Genomic DNA, 6,000 nt, shown 5'->3' on the forward strand with positions numbered 1-6,000 from the left:
ATATCACTCTGCAAGCTATACACGAAACTCCTGAAATTCAGGAGTACACAAACCCCCATAAAATGCAGGACCACATGCTTCAGTATTCACTTTCCAACATATTCAGATCCACAGAAATATGAATAGCCCCACGTAATGTGTGTACAAACACATATATATCATACTGCAACATGCCTACACCTACATGTTTCCCCCCAAACAGCATGAAATCAATCCGGGCACCTCACTTCTACGCAAAACTTGCACTCTGAAGTGTGAACGTTTGTACACACACACAAATACACCCACCCTGTAGGTCCAAATACCTGGGCAGAATGCCAGGAATGGCATCCCTCGGGCTTACCAGTCATGGCAGCAATTCACAGATGATTCACTTTCCTAGAGAGATCCCAAGCTGGGGGCCACTGAAGGGCCTGGGCAGTGGGCAAAGGGCTGACCCTGGGGACTTATTAGGGGTCAGGGTTCATGAGGGCAGAGCAGGAGACCCCAGGAGCCTGGAGTGATGGAAGGGACACACGAAACTGGGGCTGGGGGAGGAAAAGGAGGAGGACACTGACACCCTCAGTCCTGGAGGCAGAGAAAGGTTCAGATCTGACCTGGTGTGCTCCAGTGTCGGGCAGAAGCAGGGAGACTGGAATTACTTCTTTCTCACTTCATTTCTCATTTTTTCCCTTTTCTGGAACTATTCCATCCTCTATACCCTGGGAGACTCTGAGTGGGCCCTGGATCTGGCCTGATGGTAGACCTGTCAGTATCCTGGAGACCAGATACAGGAAGCTTATTACTGAGCTCTCCAAAGTCTGATCCCTGGAAGCAGCATCAGCTCACTGGGTTGACTTGGAGCACGACTCCTGTGGCCTTTGCCCTTTGTCTTTGGGACCTCCTATAGGGGCAGGGGGCCAGGTGGAGGATCTTACTTCCTCTGTGTCTGAAACTCTTTCACTCACCCAATGAAATGGGGAGGGGCTACACCTGCATGGGGTAAACCCCTGACCCTTACCCAAACTCACCAGCCTGATATGGTCATAAAGACATAACACCCAGAGGCAGGAGGTCCAGGACATTCCTCCCACGATCCCTTATTCCCACCTCGACTCCTCTATATCCTGCCCCATGTCCTATTCTCTTCTTCTCCCAGCCTTTCAAAGGCAGAGTGACCCTGCAAGCCCTCTCCTCTGCTGTCTTCAGTCCTCGAACAAGCTGGAGAAAGCACTGATGGGAATTGCTCCTGCCCTTCATGGGCAGAGCCTGCAGACTCAGGATGCTGCTCCACTAGCCAAGCAGCTCTTTCCACTAATAGATTGTGCAGAAAAACATTTGGCCAAGATAGGAAGGAGTCAGTGAGGTCAAGGTTATAGGGGCAATTCCTTTGTGAGAGGATCGGAGAAAGACAATTCTACAACCTGAAGGCACAATGAAGTCTGGCCCTGGTCACAGTCTGGTCTTGACTACAGAGTTTTAAATTGAGTCCTGAAAAACATTTGCAGCAACTCTGCTTGGTAGATGAGAAATTAAGCTCCAGAGAGGGGCAGCAACTTACTCAAGGTCACATAGCAAATCAAAGGCATACCGGTAACTAGAATCCAGTCTCCTGCCTCCTATCCCAGTTATCTTTAGATCGCAGCAGAAGGCAATGTTTTAAAAACCAGACTTTGAGGAAAAGAGGAGTACCCAGGTTAGCTAAAGTTTGATGAAGGAGCCCTGGAAGGTCTTACTTCCTGGTGCATAGGTATCCTTTTTTTTTTTTTTTTTTTTTTGAGACGGAGTCTCTCTCTGTCGCCCAGGCTGGAATGCAGTGGCGCGATCTCGGCTCACTGCAAGCTCTGCCTCCCGGGTTCACGCCATTCTCCTGCCTCAGCCTCCCGAGTAGCTGGGACTACAGGTGTCCACCACCATGCCCGGCTAAATTTTTTGTATTTCTAGTAGAGACGGGGTTCCACTGCGTTAGCCAGGATGGTCTCAATCTCCTGACCTCGTGATCCGCCCACCTTGGCCTCCCAAAATGCTGGGATTACAGGCGTGAGCCACCGCGCCCGGCCGGTATTTTGTTTTCCTTCCGAAGCTGGGCCAAATGAAGGCCAGAAAGTGGCAGATTCTGTTCATCCCTGGGATGGAGGGGTACAGGGAGACAGGGAGACTGGGAGACGGGGCGGGGGCGGGGAGGAGACAGGGCTGGGTCGGGCTTTGCCTCCTCTGTTCCGGTCTTCTCCGAGAGAGTAGCAACTTCAGTGGCTGCAGGAGCATGTGATGCCACTGTGCAAAGAGGCTGAGATAAGAAGAAGGATTGATCTTTTTTCTGCTTCAAAGAGAACAGAAACCCTCTCTGTCATGGCAGTAGATCAAAGTCACTGCAGAGGATATTTAATATGCCCTACCCTGCTTCCACTCTGGGTCCCTGGAGGTAGGAGTCCCACTTCTTGTCATGCTAAGACCTTCCTCCAAGCCTTACTGCAAACTATTGAGACACCTTCCCACCTACCTTCCAGCTAGGGTCCCACTGCAGCTACCGGAAGCCAGGAGTTCAAATTCCCTTCTAGCCTTTTTTCCAGGCGGCTTAGCCCAAGGCCAGGGCCCAGTCAGTGGGAACTAATATCATCCCCATCGTACAGACAAGAAACTGAGGCATAGAGAAATTAAGTAACTTCTCTAGAGCCATAAGCTAATTATCTCTTGGGAAACCCCCATTCTTGCAGGGTTATATGGCCTTTGTCTGAAAGCCCGTCTGATGGTAAAGACAGGCTCCTCCCTCTAGAGCTACCAGCTCATGTAACGTATGTACAACCCCCAAAGACTATGGAAATAACCTCTGTGAAAACGGAGGGATGGGTTCTGTTTCAAAAATGTCTTAATTTAAAAAATCTTGAAAAATCCAAATCTTTAATTTCACTTTGCCTCACTGGTGGGGCAGAATAGATTTGTCTTGCCCCTTCTCCTGCCCCTTCACAAACTATACCCAACTCCATCTATTTGCAAATAGTGCTTTGTCTTATATGTGAAAATCCTTAAGCACTCATCCATTGAATAAATGCAAATTTCAAAGTCCTTAGCCAGGCATTCAAGGCTCTGGACAACCTTGAGAGGCCATGTGGCCTACTGGTTAAGAGCATGGGCAAACTTCCCCAGCCAGCATCCCAGCTCCTCAACCTCACCATTCTTCAACCCATGAATTTTTTATGTGTTGCTTAATTTCCAGTATTTGAGAGATTGTCCAGATATCTCTCTTCTATTCATTTCGTTTGACTTCATTACAGAGAACATACTTTGTATGATTTCTATTCTATTAAGTTTGTTAAGGTTTGTTTTATGACCTAGAATATGGTCTATATTGGGGCAACTTGAAAAGAATGTGCATTCTGCTGTTGGTGGTGAAGTGTTCTACAAATATCAATTAGATCAAGTTCATTGGTAGTGTCGTTCAGGTCTTCTATGTCCTCACTGATTTTCTGTCTACTTTTCCATCAGTCAGTGAAAGATGAGTTTTGTTAAAGTCTCCAAGTATAACTGGGTTTGTTTATTTCTCCTTTTACTTCTCTCAATTTTTTGCTTCATGTATTTTGAAGCTCTATTGTTGGATACATATACATTGAGGATTGTGACAACTTCTAGATGAATTAATCCTTTTTTTATTGTGTAATATTCCTCTTAATCTCTGATAAATTTCCTTCTTCAGAAGTCTACTTTGCTTTAAATAAAAATAGCCATTCAAGCTTTCTAAAAAAAATGTTTCATAGTATTTTTAAAAATCATTTAATTTTAACCTATCTATATAATATTTAATGTGAGTTTCTTATATATAGCATAGAGATGATCTTATTTTTAAAAATCTAATCTGACAATCTCTGTCTTTTAATTGGTGTGTTTAAACCATTTACACTTAATACATTCTTTGATATGGTTGGATTTAGGTCTACCATTTTATTGTTTGGTTTTTGTTTGTCCCATCTATCTTTTATTTCTTTGTTTCCCCCTTTCTGTCTTCTTTTGGATTATTTGAATATTGTTTTAGTATTCCATTTTTCTTTCTCTGTTGCCTTTTTTACTATATCATTTTGTATTTTTAAGTGTATTTTTAAAGTATCTTTTGTACTTTTTAAATATTTCTAGGGATTATAATACAAATACCTAATTCTTCATGGTCTATCTAGAGTTAATATTTTACTGCTTCAAGTGAAATAGAGAAACGTTGCAGCCATATAGGTCCTTTTCCCTCCTCCATGCTGTAGTCGTTATATACATCTATAGACATTAAAAACCTCATTATACCATGTTATAACTTTTGCTTTCAGCGTCATACATATTTTAAAGTACTTAAGGAGAAAATAATTTATTATGTTTACCTAGCTTTATAATTTTGTCATCTTCGGGCCGGGCGCGGTGGCTCAAGCCTGTAATCCCAGCACTTTGGGAGGCCGAGACGGGCGGATCACGAGGTCAGGAGATCGAGACCATCCTGGCTAATACGGTGAAACCCTGTCTCTACTTAAAAATACAAAAAACTAGCCGGGCGACGAGGCGGGCGCCTGTAGTCCCAGCTACTCAGGAGGCTGAGGCAGGAGAATGGCGTAAACCCGGGAGGCGGAGCTTGCAGTGAGCTGAGATCTGGCCACTGCACTCCAGCCTGGGTGGCAGAGCAAGAAAGACTCCGTCTCAAAAAAAAAAAAAATAATAATAATAATAATAATAATTTTGTCATCTTCCTTTACTCCTAAAGTTCTAAGTTTTGAGTGGGAGTATGACCTTCTCTAAGAGAGTAGCAGCAGCAGTGGGCTACAGGAGCAACTCAAAATGAATAAGAGAAAGACATCTGGAAAAATCTCCCAAATACTGGAATCATTTCTCTTTCTCCTGAAGAATTTTCTGTAGCATTTCTTTTGCAGCTGGCATGTCAGCAATAAATTTTCTTAGTTTTTCTTCATATAAAAATATATTTACTTTGCCTTTAAAAAAGGTTTTGGGTTTTTTTTTTTTTTTCATTTGTTTGTTTGTTTTATTTTGTTTTTTAAGTCGGAATGGAATTCTGGGTTGACAGCTCTTTTCTTCCAGCATTTTAGAGAATTTTTTCCATTGTCTTCTGGCTTTGATGGTTTCTGATGACAAATCTGTAGTCAATTTAATTGTTTTTCCTCTATATATATTGTATTGCTTTCCTCTGGCTGCTTTTAATTTTTTTCTTTATCCTTGGTTTTCAGCTGTTTAAGACGTCTTTGGGTGAGGTTTTTTTTGAATTTATTGTTTTGGGGGTTTCTGAATATACTGAGATCGCTGAATCAATACATTTATGTCTTTTTACCAAATTTGGGATGTTTTCAGCCATGATTTCTTCAAGTTTTTTTTCTTCACCAAGCAAGCCTTTTCTTCTCTTTCTATGGAACCCTAATGACAAGAATATTAGACATTTTGATATTATCTCACAAGTCCCTGAAACTCTATTTTTTCTTTTCAATCTTTTTTTCTCTATTGTTCAGGTTAGATAATTTCTATTGATTTATTTTCAAGTTTATTGATTCTTTTCTCTGTCATCTTTGTTTTGCAGTTGAGACCATGGGGTGATTTTTAAAATTTCAGTTATTGTATTTTCTAGCAAGAAAATGTCCATTTTGTTCTTTTTAAAATGATTTTCAGGTTCTTTTTTGACAGCTTCTATCCTTCCATTCATTTCAAGATCATTTTTTCTTACTTTGTGAACTATGGTGGTAATATCTGCTTTAAAGTTTTTGTGTGATAATTCCATCATCTGGATTATTTCAGGGCCAGCATCAGTTAATTATCTTTTCTTTGAAAATAATTGAGATTTTCCTGGTTCTTTGTGTATGGAGTAATTTGGGGCATTTTGAATATTATATGATCAATCCTATCTGGTTCAGACCACAAGTCCTGACCTGCTTTCTGCTTTGGATCAGTTCTACACATGCCCTGCTCAAGGATGAGTCCAGGACTTCACCCACAGATTTAAGGAAGTCTTTTCTTTAGCACTCCATGATTTCCCTTGCACTCTCTGGC

Source organism: Rhinopithecus roxellana, chromosome 5 (assembly GCF_007565055.1).
Source record: "Rhinopithecus roxellana isolate Shanxi Qingling chromosome 5, ASM756505v1, whole genome shotgun sequence".
Taxonomy (NCBI): Eukaryota; Metazoa; Chordata; class Mammalia; order Primates; family Cercopithecidae; genus Rhinopithecus; species Rhinopithecus roxellana.